The sequence below is a fragment of the Aquarana catesbeiana genome, linkage group LG03 (genome assembly GCF_042186555.1).
Source record: "Aquarana catesbeiana isolate 2022-GZ linkage group LG03, ASM4218655v1, whole genome shotgun sequence".
Taxonomy (NCBI): domain Eukaryota; kingdom Metazoa; phylum Chordata; class Amphibia; order Anura; family Ranidae; genus Aquarana; species Aquarana catesbeiana.
The window spans coordinates 42,498,626-42,512,975 of record NC_133326.1 but is presented as its reverse complement, the minus strand read 5'-3'; the positions used below and the strand labels follow the sequence as shown (position 1 = coordinate 42,512,975).

The window sequence follows — 14,350 nt, the reverse complement described above, 5'->3', positions numbered from 1 at the left end:
GGCTTTCGTCAGTTCAAACAGGGTCTCGACAGTTGCCTCATTGACAACTGTATAAATATACCTTAAAAAAGTGTTTTTCAAAGTAATGTGCCATGTGTTGGATTTTTACAGCTGATACCTGGCTCTCCTGACAGAGTAACTTTCAACATTTATTCTTCATGCAGGTTACACAGAGCAGTAATACCTTCATATTTATTTTCTTTTTTCTGCTCTATTTCCATATCTCCTTAAAAATAACCTCACTCCCTGATTTTCCACACCGAGTGCCCACTTTGACTAGTCACCAGCGCTGAACGTATTCCTTCTGTACGGGATGGCTGGTATTACAGGAAACCTTAATATAGAGGTTCAAGGGAAGAAAGTGGAAAGTTTGACAGACAGCCCTACACTAAGTATGTTAGCAGCTTTCCTCCCCGTCCTCTTCCCCCCACCTTTAGGACACATGTACTTTCAATAAATCCGGGAGATACAACCTGACTTTTCCATTCCACACCCGCAGATAGAAAAATGACCTGATAGAGATATATATATACGGTATACAGGGACTCCTATATATTTTATTTTCTATTAAAGAAAGGGGAAAATTAACAGAACCTTCATCATATTAAATAGGTTACAAAGTTTCCGATGTTTAAAAATTTTACCAGTTCGATATTTGTCAGACTGATTATTATTATTAATATTATACATGATTTATATAGCGCAAACAGTTTGCACAGCGCTTTACAATAGAAAGGGAGACAGTACAATTACAACACAGTTCAATACAGCAGGAATAGGATCCATAGAAAGTACAGGCCGGCAACTCAAAAGCTTCTCCATAGAAAATATTTATTTAAGCATTACAGCAATAACATAATCCCAAATCCTGACGCGTTTCGGCCTTTGGCCTTCATCAAGACCTTCATCAAAAGCAAAGGCCGAAACGTGTCAACATTTTTGGATGATGTTATTGCTGTAATGCTTAAATAAATATTTTCTATGGAGAAGCTGTCGTGTTGCCGGCCTGTACTTTCTATGGATCTTTTTTGAGCTTAATCAGCCAGAGCACCGACTACTCTACACACCAACTATACGATATAGTGGTAGAGCTTGGGTGAGTTTTTCTCTTGCTAGATAGATGGAATAGGATGGCTCTGCTCATGGAGCTTACAATCTAAAGTGGTCCTTTAGTGTGAGCTGTCACCATAGTTTGAACTGTGATTGAAGGATGCTCCCGGTCGGTTTACACTTTTGTTGTCAGGGTTGAGATCTCTAAATTTTCAAATTTTGCCATGATGTTGGGTATACAGTACTTTATCCCTGAACCTGTCTGGTGTGTTCCTTGGCCTTCATGATGCTGTTTGTTCACTAAGGTTTTCTAACAAACCTCTGAGGGCTTTACAGGACAGCTGTATTTATACTGAGATTAAATTACAAACAGGTGGACTCTATTTACTAATTAGGTGACTTCTGAAGGCAATTTGTTCCACTAGATTTTAGTTATGGGGTATCAGAGTAAAGGGGACTGAATACAAATGCAAGCCACACTTTTCAGATATTTATTTGTAAAAAAAAATTGAAAACCATTTATCATTTTCCTTCCACTTCTCAATTATGTGCCACTTTGTGTTGGTCTATCACATAAAATCCCAATAAAATACATTTATGTTTTTGGTTGTAACATGACAAAATGTGGAAAATTTCAAGCGGTATGAATACTTTTTCAAGGTACTGTAGGTGCCTTTTATATCATCTCTCCCCTCCTTTAACACATTTGCCAAGTCTCTGGGTTACGTCTTGTGGATTTCGTTGGCAGGATCCATCTAGGTGACTCCTGTCCTGTTGACTACCTTTATGACTTATGGTCGATGTTTCTATATATATTCATGAGACTGCCCTATTGTTACTAACTCCTGGGTATTACTTCTTATGTTTGACCTTTTATTGAAGTAAGGAAGTTCTCTCTGGTTGGCTGCTTTACTGGAAAGACTACAAGAGGAAGTGGGTCCCGAGGAAGCCCCTACCGGGCGAAACCTGCCGCTCCAAAATTTCTTTACTTCCTTATACCTAGAGGTATACCTATTTGGGTAGCTATTGACCATTGGTTTTATATGTATGATGGAATCTTTTAATATTAGAATAAACTTGGCTTTTTATGTATATGTAGAATTATGGTGTTGTGTGCTTTTGGAGACATGTGAGGCATATTAAAATCCCTATCCTCACTGTCACTTGCATGTTGAGGGTACTACATTTCTTGACAGTTGTAATACTGGGCTTAGAGCCATTTATTTTGTTATTAACAGAATCCCCCACATTTATGCTAATGGTCCTTAGATTGTTCTCCATTTGAAACAGTTTTGCAGTTGCTGATCGCTGATCTGTGCAGCATCCTCTTAGATGATGTTTTTTTTTTTATCATAGAAACATAGAAGAGTGAATGCTGAAAAAATGACTAAACAGTGGTCCATCGCAAGGTCCAAGCAAGATCCATAAAGGCATGGATGAGCAAGTTTGGGGTGGAGGAACTTGACTGGCCTGCACAGTCCTGACCTCAACCCGGCAGAACACCTTTGGGATGGATTAGAGCGGACTTTGTGAGCCAGGCCTCTTCTCGTCCAACATCAGTGCCTGACCTCACAAATTCTCTTCTGGAAGAATGGTCAAACATTCACATAGACACACTCCTAAACCTCGTGGACAGCCTTCCCAGAAGAGTTGAAGCTGTTATAGCTGCAAATGGTGGGCCAACTCAATATTGAACCCTACGGACTAAGACTGGGATGCTATTAAAGATCATGTGTGTGTAAAGGCAGGCATACCAATACTTTTGACAATATAGTATATATATATATATATATATATATACATATATATATATATGTATATATATGTATATATATATATATATATATATATATATATATCTATATCTATATCTATATGTATATATATATATATATATATATATATCTATATATATATATATAGATATAGATATAGATATATATATATATATATATATATATATATATATAGATATATATATATATCTATATATATATATATATATATATCTATATATATATATATATATATAGATATATATATATCTATATATATATATATATATATATCTATACATATATATATATATACATATAGATATAGATATAGATATATATCTATATCTATATCTATATATATAGATATATATATCTATATATCTATATATAGATATATAGATATAGATATATCTATATATCTATATATATATATATATAGATATATATATCTATATATATATATATATATACATATATATACATATATATATATATATATATATATATATACGTGTATATATATATATATATATATATATATATATATATATATATATATATATACACACATATATATATATATATATATTTTTTTTTTTTTTTGTTTTTTTTGTTTTTTTTTTCACGTTTATGTGAAGTATAGATCTAAGTTAACCCCAAGAGTGCAAGAATGTTTAAATTCATTTAATGTTGACTGACTCACCAACTCTGCTGGAAGTCCAATTCCAATCATCAACTACTCTTTAAGCAAAAAATAATAATTTCTAAGATTGTCATCTTTATCTGAATAAGAGCATATTGTTATTATTATTATTACATAATCAGTACCATGAACAATGAAGACACTCAGAGTGCCGCTGTCCATAGCATAGTGGATAATTATTCCCCTTGTTCTTGTTATTTGTGAATGTTCACACAATTTTTTGAGTCAAGATCCCAACTCTTTTAGTAGGTATCAAGTTTGGGTGGAAAACAATTCTGGACTTATGCCTCTGGAGGCTGCCTAGCAGCAGATTACTGTGTGGAGGGTATAGAGGGAATCGCTTCCCAATTGTAGGTGGTAGGTGATAGATTCCGTTGGGATCTAGAGCTGCTACTTTTCAGATAACAGCAACAGGGGCGGGTGGGGGGGGGGCGTTACCGCAGGGAACACTTGGATGATTGGAGAGGAGCGCCCAGTGTCAAGAAAAATATCTCATTTGATGCTTTTTAAAATTATTTACTGAAGGTAAAAGTATACAAGTGGAGCCAACGCTTTTCGGGAGACTTGCCTTTTCCTTCTTCAGGGCTGAATTTTTTGGAGAATAGCTAAAGTCTGAGAGGGTTAAATATATTCGACTAGTGGCTCTGTAGTATGCTGGCGTTGTGGAGAAGAGGCAGCCCCAGTGAATGTTCACAACATTTGTCTAATAACTCCCATTTCACCAATGTGTGCTATATGACTTTATGTATAATTTTTTTCCCTAAACAAGCCTGTGACTCAGTTATTAAATCACACAGATATATTTGTAATAGAGACAGTGCGGTTTATTTAGGCTCAGTTCACACTGCCGCAACCTGCAAGTTCCCTGACTTACAGGGCAACTTTGCCAGGCGACTTCAGTGCGACTTCAGTGCAACTTAATACGACTTATTTTTAATTAACTTTGAAGCAACTTCAGGGAATTTCTGGGTAATCTTCCTGTAATGTTGGATCCAAATCACATCAATTAAAATGAGGATCCGACTTGGAGGTGACTTCTATTAAAGTCTATGGGCACAAGTCGGATAGAAGTCGCCTTAGAAGTAGTACAGGAACCTTTTATAAGGCTTCTGTACTACTTATCGACTTTAGTAGTGCTAATTAAGACAGCGCTCATTGACTAAAATGGAATTCCACATGTCACGCGACTTGGGGTCTCACAAGTCGGATCCTAAGTGTGAACCGAGCCTCACTAAAACTGGAGAGTGCAAAATGTGGTGCAGCTCTGCATACAAACCAATCAGCTTCCAGGTTTTATTGTCAAAGCTCAATTGAACAAGCTGAAATTAGAAGCTGATTGGCTAAAATGCACAGACAGCTGGACCAGATTTTGCGCTCTCCAGTTTTAGTAAACTAACCCCAAAATTTTGAGAGATCATTATATGTAGAGTCATTTAGCCACACGGGTGGACCGCTGGGGAGTTTAGAATCTTCACTCCAAAAATTGTGTGAGTATTCACTTCTTTTCTCCAGCCATGTGAAAAGCAAACTTTTTATTACTTTGAATACCCAATCATATGCTTTCCACATGACTGGAGAATAGAAGTGAATAAGCACACAAATTCTAAGTGAAAATTCCCAACGTGTTTAGTAAATCAGCCCAACTGTCTGTCTTTAGTAACTCACATTTTCCCTATGTGGCTATAGGACTAGTATGCATAATGCTGTGTACACACAGTCAGACTTTTCAGCTACAAAAGTCCGACAGCCTGTCCGACAGACTTTCGACAGACTTTCAACGGACTTTTGGCGGACTTTCTACAGACTTTCTAACGACCGGACTTGCCTACACACGATCACACAAAAGTCCGACGGATTCGTATGTGATGACGTACACCGGACTAAAATAAGGAAGTTGATAGCCAGTAGCCAATAGCTGCCCTAGCGTCAGTTTTTGTCCGTCGGACTAGCATACAGACGAGCGGATTTCTGGGTCCGGCGGAGTTACGACGTAAAGATTTGAAGCATGTTCCAAATCTAAAGTCCGTCAGATTTGCGACTGAAAAAGTCCGCTGAAGGTCCGGTGAAGCCCACACAAGATCGGATTGTTCGCCGGATTTGGTCCGTCGGCGTCCGTCAGACCAGTCCGGTCGAAAAGTCCGTGTGTATGCCCCATTACAAACACTTCTCATTTCTAAAACCAAAAACATTGTCCTTATTACTAATAGATCAGTGTGATATAATAACTAAGAAAACTGACTAATAACTCCAGGCTTGTCTAGGGACAGAATTATTCATAAGGTCATATAACCAATGGGGGAAATGTAAGTTATTAAAGACAGATGGGCTGATTTGCTAAAGGAGTTGGGAATCTTTACTTATAAAATCGTGTGAATATTCACTTATCCAGTTACAGTATTCAATTACTGGAAAAGCATAAGATAGGGTGTTCTAAGGAATTAGCTTTTCACATGATTGGATAACTGAAGTGACTATCACACAATTTTTCGGAATGAAGATTCTTGACTTCTTTAGTAACTCAGCCCAACTGTCTATTAACTCCCACTTCACCTTTGTGGTAATATGACTATAATAGTGTACATAACTATCACTCACCATAGTAAATCAGCCCAATTCTTTACATGTTATATGAACATAACGGATATTCAATTACCTTAGATGCACCCCATAATAATCTCCATATTAGGTATTACCACTATTATATTACTGGCACACGTATTTAATGTATTCTCAGGGGATGCTTGTGAAATTGAACAGTTACGTGAGCTCCATGTTGGACAACGGTCTGTTAATATGATCAACCTTAATAGGTGAACCATGAATCTATTCCCGGTAGAGGGATGAGATCCAGCAGCTACACTTGTGGATTTTGGCTGTGACCTCCCACAGTACATCAAGATGAAGTGAAGCTACCCATAGATTAATACATACAGTAGGCGCATTTATACCATGACTAGCAATGCGGGTACCATTCATTCACTGCTGGTCACTCATTTCCACACTGTGAAGCACAGTGTACTGCAGTCATGTACCAGTATGGGTATGGACTTGATCTCCAGACAGTACAAACAGTTAAAATGGGTAACCAGGACAAATGTTAGTAGATGTTTAATTGGCTCACTCATACCATTGACACTAACCAACTCTACAATGAACTGCAAGTATGAGTATGGAGTGCCACACTGGTGGTGCCCCCTGGATCTCCAGACAGTACATTCAGTTTAACTGGGCAAATGTTAGTAGATGTTTAATGGGTTCACTTATACCATTGACACCAGCTATCTCTACAACAAACTGCAGTCCTATACCAGTATGGGTATGGACTGACGCATTAGTGGTGGTGATGCCCCCTTGATCTCCAGGAGGTGCATACAGTTGCAATGTGTAACCAGGACAAATATTAGTAGATGTTTAATGGATTTAGTTATACCATTGGCACTGGTAGTCTACACAATGAACTGCAGTCATGTATAAGTATGGGTATGGACTCTCACATTGGTGGTGCCCCCTTGATCTCCATGTAGTACATACAGTTAAACTGGTTAACCAGGACAAATGTTCTTAGATGTTTAATGGGTTCACTCATTACATTGACACTGGCTGTCTCTACAATGAACTGCAGTACTATACCAGTATGGGTATGGACTGCCACAATGGTGATGGCGATGCCCCCTTGATCTCCAGAAGGTGTATGTAGTTACAATGTGTAGCCAGAACAATTATTAGTAGATGTTTAATGGATTTACTCATAATGCTGACACTGGTTGTCTACACAATGAACTGCAGTCATGTACAAGTATGGATATTGACTCTCACATTGAGGGTGCTGCCTTGATTTCCTGGTACCCCCTTGATCTCCAGGCAGTACATACAGTTAAGCTGGGTAACAAGGACAAATGTTAGTAGATGTTTATGGGTTCACTCAGACCACTAAATTTCTGATGTCTCTACAATGAACTGTAGTCATATACCAGTATGGGTATGGACTGCCCCATTAGTGGTGCTCCCTTGATCTCCTGGTGGTGCCCCCTTGATCTCCAGGGAGTACATACAGGTAAATTGGGTAACCAGGACAAATGTTAGTTGATTTTTAATGGGTTCACTCAGACCATTGACTTTCTGGTGGCTCTACGATGAACTGTAGTCATATACCAGTATGGGTATAGACTGCCACATTGGTGGTGCCCCCTTGATTTACAGGTGGTACATTCAGTTAACATGGGTAACCAGAACAAATGTTAGTAGATGATTCCACTAATACCAATGACACTAGCTATCTCTATAATGAACGGAAGTCACATACAAGTAAGGGTTAAGATTGCCATGTTGGTGGTGCCCCCTTGTTCCCCTGGCATTACACACAGGTAAAATGGGCAACCAGGGCAAATAGTACATGTCCGGGATCTAAAACTGTGGCAGATACAACTCTCAGTTAAACCCTTACCTTTTCTCAATCCCATACTCTCAGAAAAGAGCCTTCCACATTATGTTAAAAAGACAAAAATTTTCCAGCGTGCTGAAATATATTCTGGGCTAAAACTACAGATTGTTCAATATTTCACTGCACTCATTATTACACCACACAGCTATCCTAAGTAATGAATGGATCTACTGCTAGAGTTTGGACAGCAGACTCCATTATGAGTCATTCCCAGGAATGAATGAATTTTATTCATTCACATCACTGTATTCACTTGTATCACTTCAATGAACCAGCTAATACTTAATATTACTTAAAATCAATATTTTACAATTAATGGATTAGAAAAATTCTGCTAATAAGACAAACATCATTAATATTTACTTGTACCCAATGCGAATATTGCGTACACTAGAAAGATTTCCCTGGCAATATGACTAAAATATAGCTTTCTGTAACTTTTTTTTCTATTAAAATTTGAATAAATTTTTTTAACCAGTAAAATTTTAAATGTTTCAATAATCGATCATATAAATCGTCGACACTATACAAATACCTGTAATAGATAAATGAATAAATGTGACATTACCTTTAAAAGTTCAGTGCAGTATTTGAATATTCTATGTCCCATACACCTGGCATAAAACTTTTAGCTTTTGATTTTTTATTTTTTTTTCACTGTCTTCGTTGGTCTCTTGTTTCACAGATGAGAGAAAAAAAAATTGATGACAGTTTTCTTAATGATGTTATCTTCAACGGCCTCCAGATGTTTCCAGCCTTCCACCTTTAAAATGCAAAAATCCCCCTTTTTTTATGGTGTAGAGTGTCAGGCTCCTTGCAGGCAGCAGCAGGAGAAGTAGCAAGGCTGTAGTATAAGTATTGTGAGTGTGAAGGAAAGAATTTTTTTTCACAATCAGACCAAGTTTAGCAGCCTCTGACTTTCAGACTCCTCCTGTCAATTTTTTTTTTTCCGGATAACTCCTGGAAATGCCTGCTGATTACTAAGTATGCTGGACCCTCCTGCAAAGGTAGGTGAAAGTCCAGAGGGGACTTTGTGGAGGCTGCGAGGTGGAGGAGAAGTAGGTGGGTTTTAGAGCAGTGGGGATGAGCTCCTGCCCCCTGGGGTGTCCCATCATTAAGATGCTTATATATATATATATATATATATATATATATATATATATATATATATATATATATATATATATATGGGTGTCTCAGCCAGAAGTGGAGGCATACTGCTGCTGGACTTGAAGAAGAACACAATAGTTAAAGAAGACATAAATGTCGGAGATGTTTCAATCAAGATTTTTTGTATGAGACTGCTACCCAAGTGTTGGGGTCCTACAGATTCCTGCGTGGCTGGGTCTTGAACGCAATCTAGATATATGTTGTTCCATATTATCAGGAATGTTATGGCTTTATTTAATAAAGCAACGGGCAATGCCTATAGCAGTCGCTTTCATTGCCCTAACTGCTGTTTTATGGTTGCTATTGGTTTTTGGTTTTCCCACTCACACATTTTAAATTCACTTAACAATATACTTTAGTCAATATGATTAAATGATTTAGAGAGCAATGCCTTAGTCTGACCATACACGATACAATCTGATCATACAATCTTCTTTAGGGTGCAATGGTAGCTTTAACCAAGCCCAGGCATGGTTCACTCCCTTGGTCTGGATCGTTTGTATATAGTGTCAGTGCTCCAAACCAAGCACATTTGCGTAGGGTGAGTGCTCCGAATTGAGCCCAGGCACGGTTTATGCCCTTGATCCAGTTAGTTTGTGTAGTGTACTCACACTGGGCACAGTTGAATTTAACCACACCTGAGTTTACCCCCCCCCCCTCACCAGTCTGCATTCACACTTTGCTATAAGCAAGTGTTCCCAGGCACACTTCATCACTTCTGCCAACCAGACCACAGGGATCCCTGATTCGGTACTTGATCATCTATAGTGAGTTCTGTGCTCAGGCATAGTTTGCACTCACACAAAAGTGAACCAAACCACAAAAAAAAAAAAGAAAACGTGCCTGTGACCACCTATTTTAAGTGGTCCTGGGCACAGTACTCTTAACCGTTCCTGGGCATGGTTCAGAGCACTAACACTACACAAATGAGCTGGACCAAGGGGGTGAATTATGGCAAAGCTTGGTTAAAACTGCCAGTGTATGTGCACTCTAAGTGCTCCGTACTGGGCCTGGGCATGGTTCACTCCCTTGATCTGGTTTGTTTGAGTAGGATGAGTGCTGCAAACTGAAACTGGGCACAGTTCACGCCCTTGGTCTGGTTCTTTTGGGTAGTGTGAGTGGTCCAAACTAAGCCCAAGCACGGTTCACGACCTTGGTCTGGTTCGTTTGTTTATTATGAGTGCTCCAAACTGAGCCCAGGCACAGTTCATGACCTTGGTCCAGTTCGTTTGTGTAGTATAAGTGGTCCAAACTGAGCCTGAGCATGATTCATGACCTTGGTCTGGTTCATTTGTGTAGTATGAATGCTCCAAACTGAGCCCGAGCACAGTTCAGAACCTTGGTCAGGTTTGTTTGTGTAGTGTGAGTACTCCAAACTGAGACTGGGCATGGCTACTGACCTAGGTCCGGTTCCTTTGTGTATTATGAGTGCTCCGAACTATGGTTTATGACCTTGGTCCAGTTCGTTTATATAGTGTGAGGGCTTTTAACTAAGGCACGGATCAAGAACTTGGTCCAGTTCGTTTGTGCAGTGTGACTGTTCCGAACTGTGCCTGTACATAGTGCAGTTTGTGTAGTGTGATTGCTCCAAACGTTGCCTGGACACGGTTCACCCCCTTGGTCCGGTTTGTATATGTAGTGTGAGTTCTTCGAACTATAGCTCCAGACCTTGCTTTGGTTTGCTTGTGTCATGTGAGTGCTCTGAAAAGTTCCTGGGCATGGTTCACCCCCTTTGGTCTGCTTTGTTTGTGTAGTTAAAGTGCTCCAAACTGAAATTGGGCACAGTTCACCCCCTTGGCCTGGTTCCATTGAGTGCTCCAAACTGTGCCTGGATATGATTAAGTGTACCATGCATGGTATCCCTTGGAAGAGTTGTCCCGGACTTAGTTCACTTGTGGCCCTTTATGGTTTGCTTCAGTGTGAGTGCAGACTGGGCCTGAACACAGATCTCTGCCTAGAGCACTGAACACAGAAGCAGGATCACTGTGGTCTGGTTGGCAGAGGTGATGATGTAAGTAAACCCAGGAACATATTCTTATAGCCCAGTCTAGGTGCAGACCAGTGGGGGAAAGGTGAGAGGGAAAATCAAACTCAGGCACGGTTTAGTTCAACTGAGCATAGTGTGAGTGCACCCTTAGATCCATCAACAACTATGTAGTGCAATGGCCTGCCAGATTGGGTACAAACTGATTGGATAGCTTTGGCAGGTCTTCATATTACATAGTTTTGGTAAACCTAAAGTTGATTGCACAGATTGTAATGTGTGTGGTGACCCTTATATAGATTTTGAGAATGCACGCCTTCCGACTAGTAAAATTTGTAAGTACAACAGACGTAGTTTGTCCCTATTAGGGAGATTTACCCTCTCTATTTGTCCTGATGACCATTATCACCGAGAGTAAAAGTGAAAGAAAATCCCAAATTTTGGGTTGTCACCAGAACTGGAATAGATGAGAAATTTTTCAAAGGGAGCAGTATTTATGAGGAGCCTAGTAAGAAACCAGGGGTTTCCTCATTTTGGAGGGATTTCATCTACTTCCTGTTGTGGCTCTGGGACAGGAAGTGAGGGGAAATCTCCCCAATGGGACACAGATGGCAAAGAAACCTGGCAGGGGTTATAATCTTCCCTTACCCTATGAAAAAAGCAAAACACGTTTTGCTTTAGTTCTCATTTAAAGTTTTTTTTTCTAAATTCCATCTCCCCTATGTACCCATATAGCATTAATGTACTTATTTGTAAAACATAAAACAGCTTTCCATTAATTTTACACAGGCTTACAGGCTTACAGCTATAAACTCTCTTCGTAGCTGTTTAAAAACACTGCTCCATTACTTCTGCCTTACTTCCGGATCATGACACAGGAAGTAGTTGACCAACTGAGAGTAGATGATGCAGAATGTGTGCTAATGAGATCAGCTGGTCAACTCTTTCCTGTGTCATGACCTAAAGTCTGTCCAGGAAGCAAGGCAGAAGTATTCAAGCAGTGTGTTTAAACAGCTATGAAGAGAGTTAGGGAAGACGGTGTAGAATTATTGGAAAGCTGTTTTATTTTTCTAAATAAATGCATTAATGCTATATTGGTACATAGGGGAGCTGGAAAAAAAAGGTGAACTTAGCCTTTCATCTGACAGTCCATCTAATACTACTCTCTCTCCAGAATGACAATGCTGCTGTCCAAGGCTGTCTCTGTTGCTCCTCCATCCAGAGTGGAGACACCCTAAGATAGGATGTGTGTTACTGGCCGGATCACCGGGTGAAAATAAGAAAAGCCTAAAAAACAATTGCAGCCACCAGATTTAAAGGCTAAGTTCACCTTTTTTTTCCAGCTCCCCTATGTACCAATATAGCATTAATGTACTTATTTTGCAAAAATAAAACAGCTTTCTATTAATTCTACACTGGCTTCCCTAACTCTCTTCATAGCTGTTTAAACACACTGCTCGATTACTTTTGCCTTACTTCCTGGACAGACTTTAGGTCATGACACAGGAAGGGGTTGACCAGCTGATCTAATTAGCACACACCCTGTATCATCTACCCTCACCTGGTGAACTCCTTCCTGTGTCATGACCTAAAGTCTGACCAGGAAGTAAGGCAGAAGTAATGGAGCGGTGTTTTTAAACAGCTATGAAGAGAGTTAGGTAAGCCTGTGTAGAATTATTGGAAAGCTGTTTTATTTTTGCAAAAGAAGTACATTAATGCTAATGTATATTGGTACATAGGGGAGCTGGAATTTAGAAAGGTACCTCCGGGCCGCCTCCCACCGTACCTATGGCCGCTGCTCTTCACACCTCAGGGACGCTGCCCGCACCTTTGGCCGCCGCTCCCCGCACCTATGGCTGCTGCTCCCCGCATCCTTCGGGCCACTGCCCGCACCTATGACCGCCGCTCCCCGCACCTCCGGGAGAAGGAGGAGAGGAGATAACAGGAGATCCGGTAAGTGACAGGGCCGTCAGGGGGTGCTGTCATTGCCGCGACACTGGCTGCACCGAGTGGCGTGAGGTGGGGGGGTGGGGATGCTGGCAGTGCCGTCCCCCCAAATTAAAAACCCACCAGCTACCACTGGTCTCAACCCTCTATCTACCACTTTTAATGGACAGCTTGATCTGTTAAAGGAAGATAACAGTCTTACTAGCTGGATCACCAGGTGAAAATAAAGGGAAAAAAATTAAAATAAGAAAACTGATAAAGCCACCACATCTAAGAATTGGTAAGCTGCAATATAATTGTTTGCTTTTGAGTTTAGATACACTATACACTATTAGATACACAATCTAAAAAAAAAATCTATAATAATCTTCTAAAAGATATTTTCTAAAAGATAATCTTCTAAAAGATATTTTCTATACAAGCGGATACACTCTCTCAATATATATATATATATATATATTCGCATACCACAAACCAGATGTATCTGTGCCTAAATTTGGCATTCCATGTCTTTCAGTGTCGGCTTGTCCTCCCTTGGAGAAGTGGATTTGTAGGTGTAGAGGAAGAACAAGCGACATTCTGTTGGAACAAGGGATTGTGGTATACGCAAAGTATACATAAGCCAGTAAGCGTCCAAGACAAACTTTGAAAGCCAAAATACATGTCTTTGACTAATTCACTGTAAAAGTAGAAACAAAGTTGGAAGTCACAAAATGTGTTACATTCAGCCTATTGAAAGACGCAAAGACTTTCAATCAAAAATAGTCAAAGTGCCTTCTTACTGCGGTTTGTCTCCATGTTGGGGAAATTTCCCCTGACGTCCTGTCTATGTGATGGGTGTCAGAAAGGACAGGAAATGAGGAGAAATCTCTCCAAAGGTTGGTTCACACCAGAACAGTGTGGGAAAGGTGCGTTCCATGTGCGTTCAAAACCCCTTGCATTTGCGATCTGCTGCAGGTTCCAATACATTGATAATTGAAGATCACAAAGGGGCAACAGATCACATGGTACCACAGTACCATGCAATTTGGTGCGATTTAAAGTAGTGCATGCACTATTTTTTGTGCTTTCTGTGCGATTTGCAGCCCATTCAAATGAATGGACTGCCAAATCACACTGCAGGGGAACACATATGAATTCTAGTGTGAACTGGCCCTAAAGTTTGCCATATACTATACCAGTGATGGTGAACCTTGGCACCCCAGATGTTTTGGAACTACGTTTCCCATGATGCTCATGCACTCTGCAGTGTAGTTGAGCATCATGGGAAATGTAGT

At 39.7% G+C, this 14,350-nt stretch overlaps 1 protein-coding gene across 2 annotated transcripts in view; it reads right to left on the bottom strand.

Annotated features, from left to right (window-relative positions):
- The window catches only part of ACAN (aggrecan), a 155,317-nt gene extending 146,407 nt beyond the window's left edge, over positions 1-8,910 (bottom strand). The window contains exon 1 of one of the 2 annotated variants that reach the window (XM_073618438.1): positions 8,541-8,910. The gene's annotated coding sequence lies outside the window, so the exon portion shown is untranslated. The remainder of the gene's footprint in view (positions 1-8,540) is intronic. The other variant, XM_073618439.1, reaches the window with a different exon arrangement.
- Positions 8,911-14,350: the final 5,440 nt, after the last annotated feature.